Source organism: Stenella coeruleoalba (genome assembly GCF_951394435.1).
Source record: "Stenella coeruleoalba genome assembly, chromosome: 3".
In the NCBI taxonomy this organism is placed as follows: Eukaryota; Metazoa; Chordata; class Mammalia; order Artiodactyla; family Delphinidae; genus Stenella; species Stenella coeruleoalba.
The window spans coordinates 139,477,836-139,500,267 of NC_137148.1; the positions used below are offsets into that span (position 1 = coordinate 139,477,836).

General features: G+C 41.4%; 1 protein-coding gene and 1 pseudogene across 2 annotated transcripts in view; one reads left to right on the forward strand and one right to left on the reverse strand.

Annotated features, from left to right (window-relative positions):
- Nucleotides 1-4,317: 4,317 nt before the first annotated feature.
- On the reverse strand, nucleotides 4,318-6,535 carry LOC307184516 (afadin- and alpha-actinin-binding protein-like; annotated as a pseudogene). The gene has a single exon. The product of its transcript is annotated as an afadin- and alpha-actinin-binding protein-like (transcript).
- An 11,698-nt stretch (nucleotides 6,536-18,233) lies between these two features.
- Nucleotides 18,234-22,432, forward strand: part of LOC307185039 (uncharacterized protein) — a 127,293-nt gene continuing 123,094 nt past the window's right edge. Inside the window, exon 1 of the mRNA XM_079918828.1 lies at nucleotides 18,234-18,986. The gene's annotated coding sequence lies outside the window, so the exon portion shown is untranslated. The remainder of the gene's footprint in view (nucleotides 18,987-22,432) is intronic.

Below are 22,432 nucleotides of genomic sequence, written 5' to 3' on the forward strand. Positions count from 1 at the left end.
AGGGAAGGAAGGAAAGAAAGAAAGAAGATAAAGTAAAATAAGTTATTAAAAATAATTATTAAAAATAAAAAAAATACAAAAAACAAACAAACAAAAAAACGGATGGATAGAACCCTACGACAAATGGTGGAAGCAAAGCTCTACAGACAAAATCTCACACAGAAGCCTACACATACACACTCACAAAAAGAGGAAAAGGGGAAAAAATTATAAATCTTGCTCTCAAAGACCACTTCCTTAATTTGGGATGATTCGTTGTCTATTCAGGTATTCCACAGATGCAGGGTACATCACGTTGATTGTGGAGCTTTAATCCGCTGCTTCTGAGGCTGCTGGGAGAGATTTCCCTTTCTCTTCTTTGTTCCCACAGCTCCCAGGGGCTCAGTTTTGGATTTGGCCCCGCCTCTGTGTGTAGGTCGCCGGAGGGCGTCTGTTCTTCGCTCAGACAGGACGGGGTTAAAGGAGCCGCTGATTCGGAGGCTCTGGCTCACTCAGGCCGGGGGGAGGGAGGGCCACGGAGTGCGGGGCGAGCCTGCGGCGGCAGAGGCCGGCGTGACGTTGCAGCAGCGTGAGGCGCGCCGTGCGTTCTCCCGGGGGAGTTTTCCCTGGATCCTGGGACCCTGGCAGTGGCAGGCTGCACAGGCTCCCCGGAAGCGGGGTGTGGATAGTGACCTGTGCTCACCCTCAGGCTTCTTGGTGGCGGCGGCAGCAGCAGCCTTAGCGTCTCATGCCTGTCTCTGGGGTCCGCGCTGTTAACGGCGGCTCGCGCCCGTCTCTGGAGCTCCTTTAAGCAGCGCTCTTAATCCCCTCTCCTCGCGCACCAGGAAACAAAGAGGGAAGAAAAAGTCTCCTGCCTCTTCGGCAGGTCCGGACTTTTCCTGGCCAGCTGTGGTGCACTAACCCCCTGCAGGCTGTGTTCACGCCGCCAACCCCAGTCCTCTCCCTGCGCTCCGACCGAAGCCCGAGCCTCAACTCCGAGCCCAGCCTGACCCGGCGGTTGAGCAGAAAAGCCTCTCGGCCTGGTGAGAGCTGGTCGGCCCTGATCCTCTGTGCAGGAATCTCCCCGCTTTGCCCTCCACGTCCCTGTTGCTGTGCTCTCCTCCGTGGCTCTGAAGCGTCCCCCCTCCGCCACCCGCAGTCTCCGCCGGCGAGGGGGCTTCCTAGTGTGTGGTAACCTTTCCTCCTTCACGGCTCCCTCCCACTGGTGCAGGTCCCGTCCCTATCCTTTTGTCTCTGTTTATTCTTTTTTCTTTTTCCCTACCCAGGTACGTGGGGGGTTTCTTGTCTTTTGGGAGGTCTGAGGTCTTCTGCCAGCGTTCAGTAGGTGTTCTGTAGGAGTTGTTCCAGTTGTAGATGTATTTCTGGTGTATCTGTGGGGAGGAAGATGATGTCCGCGTCTTACTCTTCCACCATCTTCCCAGAAGCCCCCAACTATATATTATTTAGTTCTGAAAAACGGATAATAAGCACACAGCCAGGGAAGAAAAGGATAATATTGCTACTGCAAAGTGACAGCTCCCAGGAGATGATTTACTGAATGTCTCTGACTTCAGCTTTCCTGCAAGTTTACAGTGGGCAAGGGCGTGAATGAGTCTTGGGAAAATTGGACCAACTACTGTTGTGTAGGTCTGGAAGGCCAGTAAGAATGTGGTAACAGGGACTGGCTTGCTCTGTGTTTTCTGCTTCTCAGCTTGCTGTGGCATACCATCTAGCTGTCAGAGGTAGGTAGCACTAATTCTTTGGGGTTAAGCCAGTTCCAGGCTTCACAGCATGCAGGGCAGAGCAGAAACAGAACAAACTGGGCCAGACTCATCTGACATTCTCAGGTTTAAAACAAAGATGATAGGATTGCAAACACCATCTTGGAGATAGCTCTCAGCCTACTCTCTTTAGTCATGTTGCTCCAGTCTGGACTTGCTGCCCTGTATTTTCTGATCTCCATTCTCTGTTGTCCTGGAATTTCCTTTGTCTCTCCTGTGTTGAGGCTCCTGTTTCCTGCATTTCATTTCTGTCACTTTATTGTGCTTTCTGGTTGTGGTCGCACATCCTTCAGTGGCTTCCTGAGAAAGGGTCTATAAGGGATAAAAATGTTGAAACTTGACCGCTTGGGCATAAAATGTTAACACGGGAAACATTTCCCCCCAGGATTTTGGAGACATTGTTCCATTGTTTGTGCTTCCAATGTTGGTATTTGAAAGTCCAGAGCCAGTGATTTTTTTTGTCCTTCGTATGTTTCTTTTCCCCCTCGCTAGAAGCTTATTGAATCTTCTTTTTATCTTTGCTGTTCTGAAATTTTACAGTGGTGCCCCTTGTTGTAGGTCTATTTTCATTCATTTTGCTTAGCCCTTAGCCCATTCAGTCTTTTTTTTTTTTGCGGTACTTAGGCCTCTCACTGTTGTGGCCTCTCCCATTGCGGAGCACAGGCTCCGGACACGCAGGCTCAGCGGCCATGGCTCACCGGCCCAGCCGCTTCGCGGCATGTGGGATCCTCCCGGACTGGGGCATGAACCCGTGTCCCCTGCATCGGCAGGCGGACTCTCAACCACTGCGCCAACAGGGAAGCCCCCATTCAGTCTTTAAACTTAAAGCCTTCAGTATTTCATTACTACCTCCTCCTCTCCATCTTCTTTTTCATTGTACTTTATGGATATCACGCCTCGTAATCTGATTGTGGTAGGCCAAAAAATGCCCCCTGCCCAACTTGCCCCTGTCCTAATCCCCAGAATCTGTGAATGGTACTTTATGTGGCAAAAGGAACTTTGCAAATGTGATTAAGAATAACGAGATGAGATTATCCTGAATTATCCTGGTGGGTTCAATGTAATCACAGGGTCCTGTTAAGAAGGAAGCAGGAAATTAAGTAGTAGATGTGATAATGGAAGCAAGAGTGATGCAAGGAGGAGGTCACAGGCCAAGGAATGTAGGCAGCCTCCAGAAGCCAGAAAAAGCAGTATGGAAACAGATTTGCCTCTAGCACCTCAGGAAGAAGCATGACCCTGCCAACACCTTGGTTTTGGCCTAGTGAAACTCATTTCAGACTACTGACCTCCAGAACTGAAAGATAATAAATTAGTGTTGTTTAAGCCTCCAAGTTTGTGGTAATACGTTACAGCAGCAATAGGAAACCAATAACTGATCCTCTGATTTTCATCTCTGTTTTTTAATTCTTTGTCTTTTTAGTATTCTCATTCTGGGAGACTGCGTTAACTTTAAAACAATGTTCCCCACTTCTGCTAAATTATTCTTTTTGTTATCATCTTAGTTTCTAAGAACCTACGTTCTCTCAATGTTTCCTTTTTAAAAAAGAACATCATTGTTATGTTTCATGGATGTATGGACTGTGTTATCTCTTTTTTTATTAATGATAGTTTCGTTCTAGTTTTTTTTTTTTTTTTTTTTTGGCTGCAAGGTATGTTTCCTCCAAACTGCTTTTATTTGAGTGATTGTGCTTAGTCTGTTTTCTTCTCTGTTAGAGGCTTTGCTAAGCTGTCTGGTAATCTCTGGCTGTCTGATCATGATTGAGAGCGAGACACTGAAAGGCTAATTGGAACTGCTGAGTATCTGTGTAGGAAGATTGTCCTGTGTATCGTAGGATGATTAACAGCACCCTTGGCCTCTCTTTACTAGACACCAGCCACACCCCTCCAGTCTTGACAATCAAAAATGTTTCCAGACATCGCCAGATATTCCCTGGGAGCAAAGTCATCCCAAAGGAGAACAACTATTCTAGGACAATGTGAGTGCTTCCCGTTAGTTGGGGGAGCTCCCAATGTCATTATTTTCAGGTTTTTCCTTCTGGGCAGGTCAGATTCCTCAGAAAAGGGTCTTCCAGTCCCCTGCTTGGAGGGCAGAGGTTCGACTGCCAGTGGTCTGGTGGCTAGTTGGAGAAGAAGCCTGAGATCTGTACTATTAAGCCGTTTCAGGGAGAGTGAATCAGAAAGTTTTATCACAAAAGAAGTGTTGCCAGAGGGAGCAGAGCACTAAGTACATCAGCACATCACTGCCTTTAAGCTCCCTTGAGATGCTGGAGATAGAAGGGACAGAAGGGTGACCCGCAGGCAGTACTCATAGCCTCCAGGGACTCTCATACCATCCTTTTCCTACTGAGATTAATATGGTTTAGAGATTCCATAATTAGTAATGTAGAGGGCCACTGTTAGAGAGCCAAGTTTATCTTTTACATAATAGGCTTTTTCTTTTTTTTACATAAATTTCACTTTATTTAAAACATATGAACGAGGGTATTTCAGATCACACTAAACACAATAAATATATAACTTGCTTTGTTAAAAATCTGCAGTATACCTTCAAGGAAAGGCTAAACTTCCAATGCCAACTATATATGAGACAAAATTAAATATTTACAATAATCAGTTTCCTAAAAGTGGTATTTTTAATACCTATAAGAGAAAACTCATTCTAGTGCTTTGTTTCCATCGAAACGTCTATACATTCCTTTATTCACAGAACCAGGTGCTTCTGTTACTAAAAATACATATCCAAAGCTTTTATATCCTTCTAAATAGATTTAACATTTTAGCTCTTTGGGGGAGGAACAGGGAAGTCCAGACAACACAGACCATCTTAAATTATTAGAGATGATTGGCTTGATAACACACCCTGTTTCAACTCAGATGGGAAATTCGATGAACATGTTAATGAAAAAAAAAAAAAATCCCAGTTCACATGTCTAAGGTAAGTCATCCTTCTCTACGTGAGCGTTTGCGTGGGTCGAGGAGCATCCATTACAGCAAACTTCCGGTGATCCAGACCTTGATACCACGCTCCACTTCTGATTTGTACATTCTCTTCCAACTTGATATGGCTTGGATTCTTCAGGGGTTATATTTAGTACATTGATTGAACTATGTTCAGATACACAGGCACGTGTCTGGCAAAAGTCGGAAGTAGAAGGAGAAGCAGGAAGAGATTTAATAAGTTTAGACTTGCTAACTGGAGACCCAGTAGGCACACCGTGAGGTTTCTTTTGCCGTGGCCTCGAGTGTACTGTAGGGTTGTCCCGATCCGAACTTCCTGAGAACGCACTGAAAAGTTTCACATTTTCTGAGCTCTGGTGGTCCTAGGTAGTCATATTTAAAAACTGTTGATTTACCCAACTGGCTCTTTCTTCTTCAAATGCCTTTCTCTCCAATCCTAGGCGAATAGCTGCTTCTGTAAAGCTTAGTCTTTCTTTCTCGAAATTCTTCTTTTGCTCTTTAAATAGGGACCGTTCTTCTTTGAGGCGTTCCTTTTCTTCCAACAAGTAACAGTCTTGTAGCAGTGAAGTGGTGTCATCATCACATGCAGTAGCGAGCTGCTGCTGTAAAAGTTGCTGCCGAGTTTTAATAATTTCTTTACACTGTTGAATTTCTAACTCAAGTTTTTCAGTTTCTTGTTCGTGGTCTTGTCGTGAGATTACATCTTCATCATTAAAACCTTCTAGGTGTACCTTTGAAACTTGGTTATCAAGTTTTTCTACGTGACTTTTCAAAATTCTCTACTGTTTTCTGATGCTATTGGTAAGCTGCTCTCTCACAGTTGCACAGGAAGGGTGAAACGTACTCTCTCTATTCAGTTCCCCAGCATCTTCAGTATCAGGGATAACAGTTCCTGTACTATCATCTGCTCTTTCTCTAGGTTTCTGCTTTTGGGGAGAAAGAAGAGAAATTATTTCCTTTTTCATTTGCTGAAAAACCTTCTTAAGCTCAGCATTTTCCATTAAGATTTGTTTCTGACAATATTCAAGAGAATTTTTTACATTTCATCTTCATTCCTGGCTTCAGTTTTACCCATCCTCCAGGAGCCTCTTTTTCCATCAGCTCTCCCCACTTAATTTAAAACTTCCATAGCTATTTTTTTATCCTTCTTGGTCATAACAAGTTGATGTAGACGTTCCTTTAGTTTATTATATTCACGCTCTTTTCTCTTCATATCGTGATTATATTGAGTAGCTTGACTTACAATGATATTTTGTAATTTCTGCACCTCATCTTTCTCATTTTTCAGTAGCTGATGCAAATTCCTGTTCTTGCATTGTAACTGTCTGTCTCTCTCCTGAAGACCAATCATTTCTGTCCTGGAGGTTTCCAGTTGTTCCTTAAGTTTTGCATAGCAGTTCTGCAGATGGTCCATATCGCTTCCCAGTTTCAGATTCTGTGTTTCCACATTTTTCTGGGCTAGAAGTTTCTTCTGCTGAGTACAAGTAGCTCATTCATACAATTTAAAACAGGAAGTATATTTAATTCTCTCTTTGTCTCTTTACCTTTGGATTCTTCATATAATGAAGGAAAACCGAAAGTAGTCAATTCCTGATCAAGATATGAAATACTTTGTTCAATATTCTGTTATGTGCAGAAGGCACTAAAAAAAAGTGCACATTTTTTGATAAAGGTATTGAAGAACATAGCACTTGCTGTGAGTATAAATTTGATGGAGACATCTTTGTTTCTGAGGTATATTGAGAGAGATGTTTGCTTTCTGAACACAGACCTCGATCTGTAACAGTCATCCAATCTCCCATAGCAATCGCCAGAGCCAGGATACCTGAGGAACCAGTTCAGCGGTGAAACATTCAGCCCAGCTGCTTTCACTCTACTCTGTAGGCATCACGGCCCCTGGGTGCGGCGGAGACGCACCGCTCGGCCGTCCTAGACCTGCTCGCGCAGCTCCGAGGGTCCGCACAGGCAGCCTACATACTAGACTTTCTTAAGGTGTGCAATTCATCCAGTGGAGACCTTGACCCAAGATATTGAACTCCTTGCTAGATTATGTTAGTGCCCCCACACAGTTCAAAGTCCTGAAGTCAGCATTCAGCTTTCATACATTCACTTATTCCTCCTGTCTTCAGTGTAGTACCTCCATCCTCAACCTGCCCATCTCACCTCCTGTACTCCACTCCAGAAATCATCTGTGTTAAAAGACTCTCCAGAGGATAGATGTTCAGAAATCTGGAGGTGTTGGGGAGAGGATCTGGGAATCTAATTTCACTCATTTCTCTTTATGCTCTTCCTTCCCTTTCACCCAAGATTTGGAGGTATCTGGTCCTGAGTCTTTTAAGGATTTTCAGAGTAAATTACTTTGGTTCTCAGCTCTCACAACCACTGGCTACAACTCAGCTTTTGGGGGTTGGTTAAATCCTTTACCATAGTTCCCTTTGCTTTCCAGCTTCCAAAATTTTGTTACTGTTGTCTCCTTTCCTCTTCTTCCTGTCCTTGTTATTTTATGTCTTTTTTTTTTTTAAGTATTTTTCACTGGGGTTTTGGGAGGAAACAAAATTTGATACATGTATTCCATCCACCATCTTAAAATGGGACACCATACTTTTATTGATTTATAAAGTTAGATCATGGATCTCCTCCTGACCTGCTTTATGAGCTGAATGCTCCCAGTTTTCTTTAGTTTGATGCCTTCCATAGCAGTTTTTGTGATCTCCTGCCTCACTTGAATTGCTATTCTTTGCTATTGTGTCTTTGGGAAAGTTAATTAACTACAACTGGAACATGATATCTAGGATAAGGTCATCCATCGTTTAATACAAGTGAAGCACCAAACTAACCATTTTATTTTTGGCCATTAATGTTGCCTGCATTACCTGGAAAAAATGATTCTGTTATTAGTTATGATTCCTATCATTTTGGAGTATCTTTTAGTTGAAAAGATCTAAATATTCCTTGAACTCCCGTGGACTTCAAGACTGCCAAGGCTAAGCTTTAAAATTGAGAACAATCAATTTTCCAATTCCTGCCAAGAGCAATTCTTGGGAGATGATTAAGGGTCAGCATGGCATATTAACACTGTTGATCTAAAACAAAGCTAATAATTTTCTTCCTTTACCCAATGTCCCAGTCAGTGTTCTTAAGTTAATAATGTCAGCTTCCTAAAAGGACACTAGAGTCTTTATATTTTCCGTTTGTGAGATATAATTTAATTTGATTTTAGCAAGCAGCATTTGAATTTCCATTGCACAGGGTGGTACTAACTAAATGATAATACAAGTCATATTAAATCTCTTATATTTGGGCATTAGGAAGATGATCTGGGTACCACAATAGGATATTATACTTTAGACAGCATATTGGTTTTCTGGGTACCTTTTACAAATAACCACCAACATAGTGGCTTAAACAACTCAAATGTATTACCTCACAGTCCTGTAGGTCAGAAGTCTGACACAGGTCTCAATGGGCTAAAATCAAAGTGTCTCCAGGCTGCATTCCTTTGCAGAGGCTTTAGAGAAGAATAATTTCCTGCTCATTAGGGTTGTTGATAGAATTCAGTTTCTTGCATTTGAGGGAATGAAGTCCCCATTTTGTTGCTAGTTATAAACTGAAGGCTGTTCCCAACTTCTAGAGGCCACCACATTCCTTGGCTTGTGGCCCCCTCCTTCCATTTTCAAAGCCAGCAGCAGTGGGTCGAGTTCTCACGTTGAATCTCTCCCAACGCTTCCATCTCATCGCTCTCTGACCACAGTCGGGAAAGAGTCTCCAATTTTAAGGACGCACCTGAGTGGATTGGGTATCTCTCAATGATCCAGGATAATCTCCCCATCTTAAGGTCAATAGTCTTAATCATATCTACAAAGTTTATTTTGCCATGTAAGGTTCTGGGTGTCAAGGTATGGAACATCTGTGGGCAACCACATGTACCATGTACATTAGATAACAGTTCTGTAACTAAAAATGGAATTATTTAGAATTGGCAGCTTGAAAACTCAAGGTAAAAAGGGTCTAAAAAAGTGTTCTATCATTTGCTTAAATTGTTAAATGGTGGGTTGCAGAAACACAACCAGCTTTTGACAGCATTTCTTCTCCTCCCCAAATTTGGTTATTTTATTTTTGCTTTAATCTTTATTTAATCTTTGGTTAGGATTCTTCAGAATAACAAAGACTGTACTTTTGTCCATTTGTAAATAATGACTGCATCTACCCACCCCCCACCCCCGGCAAAGTGACAGCCATTGCAATGGGGCAGATAAAAATGGGAGATTTTCTTCTTGCTATTCTTATAGCAAAACGCTGCCATTTAAATGGAAACCAAATTAAAACAGAGATACTAGATAGTTTAAGAGGCAAATGTTGCCTTTCTTTGCTATCTCTTACCCATAAACTTCAGCGTGTGATCTGTAGACAGACTGGCAATATTGTCTACTGTCTTTTATCATCCTCCCAAAAGCAGTTGATTATCTTGGAAGGGCTTCAAAAGCAATTAAGAAAATCCCTTATGTCAAGTTACGTTTCAGACAGGATAAATTAGATGTATGGGGAAATGTCCTGATAAAGTACTCGAGAAATAATGAATCTGTGTACGATTTGTAATTGCTCCTACAAAAAAGTTAGAGGCTGTTAACCTGAGACTGGACGCTCAGAGGTGGTTTTTTAAATTTCTCATTACAAATGCAAATGCCTTATGAAATTGAGCCCAGAGCATTTTTAAATGTCCAAAATGTAATTCAAAACATTGTTTATTACATTTCTGTCCTGGCTCTTTACCGCATCACACGCTTCTTTGTAAACGCTGATTTTTAAGCCAGGGGGTCTGAAAAACTGAAATGGATGGCAATGAAAAAATGGCCGATTCCACTCACTAATGTGGAACAGGTCCTAAAGGGCGGCTCTGCTCCAGAATGAAGGGTGAGGGTTAGCACCAATGCCACAAAAGGATGGTGATGGATGGTGATTGAAAAGACGTTGATTTGTTAAGTGTCCATGAGATTATTGCGTTTGGTTTCCACTTTATGCATTAAAGATAGACAGATGATCTTCAATCTTCCATAACCCCATCCCTGTGACTCCAGAACAATACAGGCTCCATGGATGGCCCATAATGAGTTAGTGGGGACAGAGATTGGTGGGTTAGGTGCTGGAGCCTGGGGATACTCTGTCAAAAATAGGTATCTAGTTAGAATACTTTTATTATCACAATGTTAGGAAATTCAAATGCAATTTCCTTCCCTGATGAACTGCTATTCCCTTCTGAGTAAAATGATTTCCACTCTTCCAAACTACTTGGATTTTATCTCCCATTTCCTAACTTTTGAAGTATGGGTGTACCCGTTGCTAATTTTCCTCCCGTGATAAACATTAGCAAGTGGGAAGTTATTAGAGGGTTATTATACAATATTCATAGACCGCTTTTATTTGTGAAAGTGTTGGAAGGTCTCTTAAATATGAACTGTTTCCAAATAACCTTGGGCTCATTTTTCATCTTGATCCAAATCCCATGGAAGCAAACCAATCATGAAGCTCTCTGAAAAGTCACTGGAAGCCCCAGGCTCAGAACCCAGCTGTGGAGCATGAACTATTAGGTTCTGTGCTGCTGGAAGCTTTGAGTAACTGAACCACAGGGACTGATGCTCATTTAGGAATCAAAGTTGGTGCTTTGTTTCCAGAAGCCTTTGCCTGAGCTGAGGAAAGTAGACTAAACCTCTCACAGGAGTTCAGATTGTATAGACTTTACTTTTTACACAGTTGCTTTTGAGATGGTTCAACAAAGTGATGTCTTTTCTGTTTAAAGAATAGGGAACAATAACAACAGCAAAGCCAGTGAAAAACAAACTGCAGGGTATTCCCATCCACAGAACAACTCTGATTTCTAAGTTTGTCTTCGTTAATGTTCTATCCATTGGCATTCGTCCATGTTCTCTCTTGGTGAGCTGTTTCCCGCTCCTATCCTCAAATACCATCGCAGGTCGAAACTGAGACCTCTGCATTATTTCTCTTGCCTTGATCTACCGTCCTCTGATTTACAGCTTTATCATACTCCTTTCTACTTCTCATCAAAGCATGTTTGTCCTGATTCTCTCCAGAGTCAGCAGCCAACATAATAATAGTATTGCTTACTAAGTGCTTTATTTGTAATAATCCTCTTATCCTCAAAATAACCCTCTTGGGTAGTTACTATTCTTGTGCTCATTTTACAAATGGAGGTAAGGGAGACAGTGATGAAAAATGATAAGCATGTTGTTTAAGTCTCACAGCTGGCAAGTGATGGAGTCAGGATTCATGCCCAGGTGATCTGGCCCCAGAGCCCCTGCTGTTCACCTCTGCTTTTCACTGGCTGTCAGAACTGGGAGAACTAATTGTTGCTTTAGGTTAGATCCTAAATGTAGATTCTGACATTTCAATGGCTGTTGGATCTAGGGCAAGTTAACTAACTTCTCTGAGCTTTAGTTTCCTCAGCAGTAAAATAGGGATATTTGTGTGAAAAAAACAGAGATAACCCCCATAAACATTCATGGCTATAGTAGGTCCTTGAGAAAATTTAGTGTTAGCTAACCCTTTCCTTTCCTTAATGTTCTCTCCTTAATGATATAATTTGCAAACGAAATCAGCTGATTTCTGATGTTGATGGGGAAAGTGGTTTACCATGTTGCCTCTCTCTTGTGGTAACATCAAGCATTGTGACTTTTCAGATTGGCGGACTTTTCAACACTTCAATCCATTTAGGCAAGGACTACATCTTCTCTGAAGTTGTACCAAGTCACATAGTCTTAGATTTACTTGTTCTCGATCTGGAAATTTTATATTACACTTACCACGTGCTCACTGCTATGTCTTCAGGAAATGTTTTTTTTTGTTTGTTTGGGGTTTTTTTTGCGATACTCGGGCCTCTCACCGTTGTGGCCTCTCCTGTTGCGGAGCACAGGCTCCGGACATGCAGGCTCAGTGGCCATGGCTCACGGGCCCAGCCGCTCCGCGGCATGTGGGATCCTCCCGGCCCGGGGCACGAACCCGTGTCCCCTGCATCGGCAGGCGGACTCTCAACCACTGCGCCACCAGGGAAGTCCTTCAGGAAATGTTTTGAAGCAGGAAATGAAGTGGAGCGGCAACCACCTGCTTGTGGGTTTGTGTCATATCATGAAGAGCTGGTGGGCTGGTCTGGTGCTCCAAGAATGGCAATGACCCATGGAAAATGCTTTGGCAGAAGTCAGCATATTCCCTGGCCATGGGACCAGCTGTTTCTAACTACACACTATGTAGTTACACTACACACTACGTGGTGGGAAGTTCCCTTTCCAAGTTCTGGGAACCACACGGGCTATTAATTTTATGACAGTAAATATAACTGCAGGTATCTGTGTGCAAGACTGGGTTGCAGGATAAACATGATGAATTATCCACTTTCTGGGGATGAAATGGAAAGTTACCTTTTTTGTTACACTTATCACAATAGCCAGTAGAATGCACAGGCCTTTGCCAAGTTTTAGTTACACTTATTTATATGAGATAAGAAGAATATGAAAAGTTCATTGTATTGTATTTGAATATCTCCTCAAATAAGCCCTCATATTAATTTCATCTTCATTTTGATGAATCTTTGTCTCTATGCCCCATCTTTCCTTAGCTTTACCATATGTAACTCTGAGCACGTTAATCCACAGCCTTTTATTGAGTATCTACTAAGTGTAATTTCCTGTACACATGGGAATATAAAGAGGAACAGAGCATGATCCCTGTCCTGAGAGATCTTGAAATCTAATAAGAGCTAAGAATTAAACATGTAAAAATGCTACATAAACATATTAATATTTTTGGAACAACAGCTACTTGCAAACTACCAATTATTTAGATATCCTCTCAGACATAGCCTGTGTATAGATTGAGCATATATATATACACATACTCTTTTTAAAAAGTAACAGTTAAAAGCATGCCATATGTACTGTTATGGTCCTTGTTTTTTTCCACTGGATAATATGTCTTATAAGTCATTTCATAGCTGTGCATATATATCTGCTCCATTATTTTTAATAGCTTCATAGGATCCCATTATATGGAAACCAGCTATTTTCTATTATTACCTTATTGTTGTTGTTTTTTTCTTTTACATCTTTATTGGAGTATAATTGCTTTACAACGGTGTGTTAGTTTCTGCTTTATAACAAAGTGAATCAGTTATACATATACATATGTTCCCCTATCTCTTCCCTCTTGTGTCTTCCTCCCTCCCACCCTCCCTATCCCACCCCTCTAGGTGGTCACAAAGCACCGAGCTGATCTCTCTGTGCTATGCGGCTGCTTCCCACTAGCTATCTATTCTACGTTTGGTAGTGTATATATGTCCATGCCACTCTCTCACTTTGTCCCAGCTTACCCTTCCCCCTCCTCATATCCTCAAGTCCATTCTCTAGTAGGTCTGTGTCTTTATTCCTGTCTTACCCCTAGGTTCTTCATGACATTATTTTTTCTTAAATTCCATATATATGTGTTAGCATACGGTATTTGTCTTCTCTTTCTGACCTACTTCACTCTGTATGACAGACTCTAGGTCCATCCACCTCATTACAAATAGCTCAATTTCGTTTCTTTTTATGGCTGAGTAATATTCCATTGTATATATGTGCCACATTTTCTTTATCCATTCATCCGATGATGGACACTTAGGTTGTTTCCATCTCCGGGCTATTGTAAATAGAGCTGCAATGAACATTTTGGTACATGACTCTTTTTGAATTATGGTTTTCTCAGGGTATATGCCCAGTAGTGGGATTGCTGGGTCGTATGGTAGTTCTATTCGTAGTTTTTTAAGAAACCTCCATACTGTTCTCCATAGTCCTGTACCAATTCACATTCCCACCAACAGTGCAAGAGTGTTCCCTTTTCTCCACACCCTCTCCAGCATTTATTGTTTCTAGATTTTTTGATGATGGCCATTCTGACTGGTGTGAGATGATATCTCATTGTAGTTTTGATTTGCATTTCTCTAATGATTAATGATGTTGAGCATTCTTTCATGTGTTTGTTGGCAGTCTGTAGATCTTCTTTGGAGAAATGTCTATTTAGGTCTTCTGCCCATTTTTGGATTGGGTTGTTTGTTTTTTGATATTGAGCTGCATGAGCTGCTTGTAAATTTTGGAGATTAATGCTTTGTCAGTTGCTTCATTTGCAAATATTTTCTCCCATTCTGAGGGTTGTCTTTTGGTCTTATTTATGGTTTCCTTTGCTGTGCAAAAGCTTTGAAGTTTCATTAGGTCCCATTTGTTTATTTTTGTTTTTATTTCCATTTCTGTAGGAAGTAGGTCAAAAAGGATCTTGCTGTGATTTATGTCATAGAGTGCTCTGCCTATGTTTTCCTCTAAGAGTTTGATAGTTTCCAGCCTTACATTTGGGTCTTTAATCCATTTTGAGCTTATTTTTATGTATGGTGTTAGGGAGTGATCTAATCTCATGCTTTTACATGTACCTGTCCAGTTTTCCCAGCACCACTTATTGAAGAGGCTGTCCTTCCTCCACTGTACATTCCTGCCTCCTTTATCAAAGATCAGGTGACCATATGTGCGTGGGTTTATCTCTGGGCTTTCTATCCTGTTCCATTGATCTATATTTCTGTTTTTGTGCCAGTACCATACTGTCTTGATTACTCTAGCTTTGTAGTATAGTCTGAAGTCAGGGAGCCTGATTCTGCCAGCTCCGTTTTTCATTCTCAAGATTGATTTGGCTATTCGGGGTCTTTAGTGTTTCCATACAAATTGTGAAATTTTTTGTTCTACTTCTTTGAAAAATGCCAGTGATAGTTTGATAGGGATTGCATTGAATCTGTAGATTGCTTTGGGTAGTAGAGTCATTTTCACAATGTTGATTCTTCCAATCCAAAAACATGGTATATCTAGAGCCATCTATTTGTATCATCTTTAATTTCTTTCATCCATGTCTTATAATTTTCTGCATACAGGTCTTTTGTCTCCTTAGGTAGGTTTATTCCTAGATATTTTATTCTTTTTGTTGCAATGGTAAATAGGAGCGTTTTCTTGATTTCACTTTCAGATTTTTCATCATTAGTGTATAGGAATGCCAGAGATTTCTGTGCATTAATTTTGTATCCTGCTACTTAACCAAATTCATTGATTAGCTCTAGTAGTTTTCTGGTAGCATCTTTAGGACTCTCTATGTATAGTATCATGTCATCTGCAAATCAGTGACAGCTTTACTTCTTCTTTTCTGATTTGGATTCCTTTTATTTCTTTTTCTTCTCTGATTGGTGTGGCTAAAACTTCCAAAACTATGTTGAATAAGAGTGGTGAGAGTGGGCAACCTTGTCTTGTTCCTGATCTTAGTGGAAATGCTTTCAGTGTTTCACCATTGAGGACAATGTTGGCTGTGGGTTTGTCATATATGGCCTTTATTATGTTGAGGAAAGTTCCCTCTATGCCTACTTTCTGCAGGGTTTTTATCATAAATGGGTGTTGAATTTTGTTGAAAGCTTCTCTTTATCTATTGAGATGATCATATGGGTTTTCTCCTTCAATTTGTTAATACGGTGTATCACATTGATTGATTTGCATATATTGAAGAATCCTTGCATTCCTGGAATAAACCCACTTGATCATGGTGCATGATCCTTTTAATGTGCTGTTGGATTCTGTTTGCTAGTATTTTGTTGAGGATGTTTGCATCTATATTCATCAGTGATATTGGCCTGTAGTTTTCTTTCTTTGTGACATCCTTGTCTGGTTTTGGTATCAGGGTGATGGTGGCCTCATAGAATGAGTTTGGGAGTGTTCCTCCCTCTGCTACATTTTGGAAGAGTTTGAGAAGGATAGGTGTTAGCTCTTCTCTAAATGTTTGATAGAATTCGTGTGTGAAGCCGTGTGGTCCTGGGCTTTTGTTTGTTGGAAGATTTTTAATCACAGTTTCAATTTCAGTGCTTGTGATTGGTCTCTTCATATTTTCTATTTCTTCCTGATTCAGTCTTGGCAGGTTGTACATTTCTAAGAATTTGTCCATTTCTTCCAGGTTGTCCATTTTATTGGCATAGAGTTGCTTGTAGTAATCTCTCATGATCTTTTGTATTTCTGCAGTGTCAATTGTTACATCTCCTTTTTCATTTCTAATTGTATTGATTTGAGTCTTCTCCCTTTTTTTCTTGATGATTCTGGCTGATGATTTATCAATTTTGTTTATCTTCTCAAAGAACCAGCTTTTAGTTTTATTGATCTTTGCTCTCGTTTCCTTCATTTTTTTTCATTTATTTCTGATCTGATCTATATGATTTCTTTCCTTCTGCTAACTTTGGGGTTTTTTGTTCTTCTTTCTCTAATTGCTTTAGGTGCAAGGTTAGGTTGTTTATTCGAGATGTTTCCTGTTTCTTAAGGTAGGATTGTATTGGTATAAACTTCCCTCTTAGAACTGCTTTTGCTGCATCCCATAGGTTTTGGGTCATCGTGTCTCCATTGTCATTTGTTTGTAGGTATTTTTTAATTTCCTCTTTGATTTCTTCAGTGATCACTTCGTTATTAAGTAGTCTATTGTTTAGCCTCCATGTGTTTGTATTTTTTACAGATCTTTTCCTGTAATTGATATCTAGTCTCATAGCGTTGGGGTCGGAAAAGATACTTGATGCAATTTCAATTTTCTTAAATTTACCAAGGCTTGATTTGTGACCCAAGATATGATCTCTCCTGGAGAATGTTCCATGAGCACTTTAGAAAAGTGTGTATTCTGTTGTTTTTGGGGTGGAATGTCCTATAAATATCAATTAAGTCCATCTTGTTTAATGTGTCATTTAAAGCTTGTGTTTACTTATTTATTTTCACTTTGGATGATCTGTCCATTGGTGAAAGTGGGGTGTTGTAGTCCCCTACTGTGAATGTGTTACTGTCGATTTCCCCTTTTATGGCTGTTAGTATTTGCCTTATGTATTGAGGTGCTCCTATGTTGGGTGCATAAAAATTTACAATTGTTATATCTTCTTCTTGGATCAATCCATTGATCATTATGTAGTGTCCTTCTTTGTCTCTTGTAATAGTCTTTATTTTAAAGTCTATTTTGTCTGATATGAGAATTGCTACTCCAGCTTTCTTTTGGTTTCCATTTGCATGGAATATCTTTTTCCATCCCCTCACTTTCAGTCTGTATGTGTCTCTAGGTCTGAAGTGGGTCTCTTGTAGTCAGCATATATACGGGTCTTGTTTTTGTATCCATTCAGCCAATCTGCGTCTTTTGGTGCGAGCATTTAGTCCATTCACATTTAAGGTAATTATCGATATGTATGTTCCTATTTCCATTTTCTTAATTATTTTGGGTTCATTATTGTAGGTCTTTTCCTTCTCTTGTGTTTCTTGCCTAGGGAATATCCTTTAGCAGTTGTTTAAAGCTGGTTTGGTGGTGCTGAACTCTCTCAGCTTTTGCTTGCCTGTAAAGGTTTTAATTTCTCCATCAAATCTGAATGAGATCCTTGCTGGGTAGAGTAATCTTGGTTGCAGGTTTTTCTCCTTCATCACTTTAAATATGTCCTGCCAGTCCCTTCTGGCTTGCAGAGTTTCTGCTGAAATATCAGCTGTTAACCTTATGGGGATTCCCTTGTGTGTTATTTGTTGTTTTTCCCTTGCTGCTTTTAATATGTTTTCTTTGTATTAATTTTTGACAATTTGATTAATATGTGTCTTGGCGTGTTTCTCCTTGGATTTATCCTGTATGGGACTCTCTGTGCTTCCTGGACTTTGGGGTCTCCTTTTTGCAGGCTGCAGGTTCGTAGTTCCTGTTGTTTTTGGTGTCTGTCCCCAGTGGCTAAAGTTGGTTCAGTGGGTTGTTTAGGCTTCCTGGAGGAGGGGACTAGTGCCTGTGTTATGGTGGATGAGGCTGGATCTTGTCTTTCTGGTGGGCAGGTCCATGTCTGGTGGTGTGTTTTGGGGTGTCTGTGGACTTATTATGATTTTAGGCAGCCTCTCTGCTGATGGGTGGGGTTGTGTTCCTTCCTTGCTAGTTGTTTGGCATAGGGTGTCCAGCACTGTAGCTTTCTGGTTGTTGAGTGAAGCTGGGTGTTGGTGTTGAGATGGAGATCTATGGGAGATTTTCGTCGTTTGATATTACGTGGAGCTGGGAGGTCTGTTGTAGACCAGTGTCCTGAAGTTGGCTCTCCCACCGCAGAGGCCCAGCACTGACTCCTGGCTGCAGCACCAAGAGCCTTTCATGCACACGGCTCAGAATAAAAGGGAGAAAAAGTAGAAAGAAAGAAAGAGGATAAAATAAAATAAAATAAAGTAAGGTAAAATAAATTTATTAAAATAAAAAATAATTATTAAGAAAAAAAATTTTTAATTAAAAACAAACAAAAAAAGGACGGATAGAACCTTAGGACAAATGGTGAAAGCAAAGCTATACAGACAAAATCTCACACAGAAGCATACACATACACATTCACAATAAGAGGAAAAGGGGAAAAAAATCATAAATCTTGCTCTCAAAGTACACCTCCTCAATTTGAGATGATTCGTTGTCTACTCAGGTATTCCACAGATGCAGGGTACATCAAGTTGATTGTGGAGATTTAATCCGCTGTTCCTGAGGCTGCTGGGAGAGATTTCCCTTTCTCTTCTTTGTTCGCAGAGCTCCCGGGGTTCAGCTTTGGATTTGGACCCGCCTCTGCATGTAGGTCACCGGAGGGCGTCTGTTCTTCGCTCAGACAGGACGGGGTTAAAGGAGCCGCTGATGCGGGGACTCTGGCTCAGTCAGGCCATGGGGGAGGGAGGGGCACGGAGGCGGGGCGAGCCTGCGGCGGCAGAGGCCTGCGAGACGTTGCACCAGCCTGAGGCGCCCCGTGCGTTCTACCGGGGAAGTTGTCCGTGGGTCCCTGGACCCTGGCAGTGGCGGGCTGCACAGGCTCCCCGGAAGGGAGGTGTGGATAGTGACCTGAGCTTGCCCACAGGCTTCTTGGTGGCGGCAGCAGCAGCCTTAGCGTCTCATGCCCGTCTCTGGGGTCCGCGCTTTTAGCCGCGGCTCGCGCCTGTCTCTGGAGCTCCTTTAAGCAGCGCTCTTAATTCCCTCTCCTCGTGCACCAGGAAACAAAGAGGGAAGAAAAAGTCTCTTGCGTCTTCCGCAGGTCCAGACTTTTCCCCGGACTCCCTCCCGGCTAGCCGTGGCACACGAACCCCCTGCAGGCTGTGTTCACGCCGTCAACCCCAGTGCTCTCCCCGCGCTCCAACTGAAGCCTGAGCCTCAGCTCCCAGCCCCGCCCGTCCCGGCGGGTGAGCAGAGAAGCCGCTCGGCCTGGTGAGTGTCGGTCGGCACCGATCCTCTGTGCGGGAATCTCCCCGCTTAGCTCTCCGCACCCCTGTTGCTGTGCTCTCCTCCGCGGCTCCGAAGCTTTCCCCCTCCGCCACCCGCAGTCTCTGCCCGCGAAGGGGCTTCCTAGTGTGTGTAAACCTTTTATCCTTCACGGCTCCCTCCCACTGACTGGTGCAGGTCCTGTCCCTATTCTTTTGTCTATGTTTATTCTTTTTTCTTTTGCCGCACCCAGGTATGTGGGGAGTTTCTTGCCTTTTCGGAGGTCTGAGGTCTTCTGCCAGCGTTCAGTAGGTGTTCTGTAGTTGTTGTTCCGTATTTATGATGGATCTGTGGGGAGGAAGGTGATCTACACGTGTTACTCTTCCGCCATCTTCCCCTGAAGTCCTACCTTATTGTTTTAATGCCAAACAGATACATTAAACTTGATCCGTCTGTTTAGTCTTGGATTTAAATAAATTTTAATTGATTTTTGAATATCTGGTCTTGGGAAAAATTTTAGACACAGAAGTTTGGAACATCACCGAAACAAGTATATATCTTTTCTCTGAAACTATTTTGAAGGGGATGACGTTTATTGGAATTTATATTCCGTCTTGTATGTTAAAAGAGCCGCCTCGTTAAATCACTGTCATATCAACATTAACAAACAAATGCCAGGAAAGTAGGAAAGGGGTTTTGAGTATGGAGAGGCTGTTGGAGCCACTTTTAACGAAGTGGAACCCTCATGTGCCATAGCCCTCAACACAGATGTACCCCCTGCCCCATTGCTCTACCCACATTTTTAAAAAAAATATTTATTTATTTATTTATTTGGCTGCGTCAGGTCTTAGTTGCGGCACGTGGGATTTTCGTCGCATGTGGGATCTAGTTCCCTGACCAGGGATCAAACCTGGGCCTCCTGCATTGGGAGTGTGGCGTCTTAGCCACTGGACCACCAGGGAAGTCCCTCTACCTACATTTGGAACTGTGGCTTTGGCTTCTTCACTCTCAGGTTTTGTTTGTTTGTTTTGTTTTTGGTAAGAACACTTATCATGGGATTTACCCTCTTAATAAATATTTAATTGTACAATAGAATATTGTTAATCATGGGGACAATGTTGTACAGCAGATCTCTAGAACTTATTTTGCATAACTGAGACTTTATGCCCATTGATTAGCAATTCCCCATTTCCCCCTCCCCTCAGCCCCTGGCAAGCACCATTCTACTCTCTGCTTCTGTGAGCTCAACTGTTTTAGGTACCTCATTTAAGTGGAACCATGCAGTATTTGTCCTTCTGTGACTGGCTTATTTGATTTAGCATAATATCCTTAAGATTCTTCTATGTCACATTGCAGGATTTCCTTCTTTTTAAAGACCAAATAATATTCCATTGTATGATATACCACATTTTCTTTATCCATTATCTGTTGATGAATATTTAGGTTGTTTCTGCATCTTGGCTATTGTGAATAATGCTGCAGTGAACATGAGAGTACAGATATCTCTTTGAGATCCTCATTTCAATTATTTTGGATAAATACTTGGAAGTGAAATTGCTGGATTGCTTGGTAGTTTTATTTTTAATTTTTTGAGGAATCTCCACATAGTTTTCCATAGTGGCTGCACCATTACTACATTCCCACCAACACTGTTTTAATTTCTCCACGTCCTTGCCAACACTTATCTTTTGTTTTTCTGATAATGGCCATCCTAACAGGTGTGAGATGATCTCATGTGGTTTTGATTTACATTTCCCTGACGATTAATGACATTGAGCATCTTTTCATGTACATGTTAGCCATTTGTATGTCTTCTTTGGAGAAATGTCTATTCAAGTCTTTAGCCAATATTAACATTGGGTTATTAGTTTTTTGATAATAAGTTCTATGAACTCCTTATATATTTTGGAAATTAACTCCTTATCTGATACGTTATTTACAAATATTTTCTACCTTTCTGTAGGTTGCCTTCTCACTCTGTTGTTTACTTTTCCTCACTCTAGGTTTTGCTGTTGTTATTGTTTGCTTGTTTGTTTTCAGGCAACATAAAAAGAGAAATACACAGTGCAGATTTTGTTAACGGGTAACATTCATATTTTTAATTCAACAGTAGCTGATGCTTATAATGATGTTCTGGACATGCTGAGGTGCCTGTATTATTGTTGAAGAAAGATGACATCCATTCTAGTTTATTTTTTCTATATATCTCCTTTATTTTTACCTGTATTTTATTTGAAATTTTTCTCGTGCACTTACTCTTGTGCTAGGTGCTCTACATGCATTATGTCATTGATTCCTCACATCATGTGAGGTACGAATTATTCTATTTTACAGATGAAACAAGCTCAGGGAGACTAAGTAACTCACCCAAGGCACAGCAAGGGGCAGAACTGGAACTGAGATCTACTTGTATCTAAAGCCCTATTATTTCTGTTCTGCCACACTATCTCTAAATCTTTGAAAACTGTGAATCTGAATGTTATACACACACGTGCAAACATATATGTGCACACCATCCACAATGTTAACCGGAATAGTAGTCCTCAGCCATTCCAGGTAGCCTTTTGTTGTAGATAGGAGGTTGAGACCTCCACATTGTAACATTATACTCATCATTTTACTTAAAAAAACCTGTGGCCAGCAGTGCCAGCAAGTAACCAACTTGATTCATGTGAATTTTATCACATCTCCGATTTGCCTGCTTTCAGATGGAAGTGATGAAGTGAGGCAGAAGAGTGAATTGATGGAAAAGTCACTGTGTAATGTTCACTATGTGCTTCACTAAGCAAAGAGCTTTGTAGATGTTGTGCATGGCGGGAGCCCATCCACATCTTACTGAAGCCCCCTTTTCTTGAGGAAAAGCCATTCCATGTGGTCTCATGGGACTGAACTCCCCCCCTCCCTGCCTGTGGCCATATGATACATACCTGGGCAGAGTACCGCATTTCCCTGGCCAAAGAGATTGGATCAGAGATGGGCATATGACCCAAGTTGTGCTAATATGACCTCTCGATGGGACTTTCGCTGTGACTATCAGTAGTTTTCTCTTTTATCTTAGGAGAAACAGTTGTGAGGGTAAGCGTCAGCAGCTATCTTAGCCACCGTGTGTAAGCATTTACCTAAGAATGAAACTGAGAAAAGCAGAACCAAAAGTTTGAGAGAAAGCTTTGAATTCCTAGTGACATCCGTTGAACCCTTTGATTCAGCTGTGCTTAAAGTCAGCTTCATTGCCTTGAACTTCCCAATGATGTAATTTTTCTTGGAGAAATGGCTCATTCCAGGGCTGGAATTATGAGATGTACATAGGTGCCAGAAAGTGAGGAAGGGCCCAAAGAATAACAGAGGCGAGTTAAAAAGACACGGGAACCCAACTTGAAGTATCACCCAATGACCAAATCTAAGGCAATTTTAGCAATAAAATAAGATAAAAATAAAATAAAGGTAGTAATGGA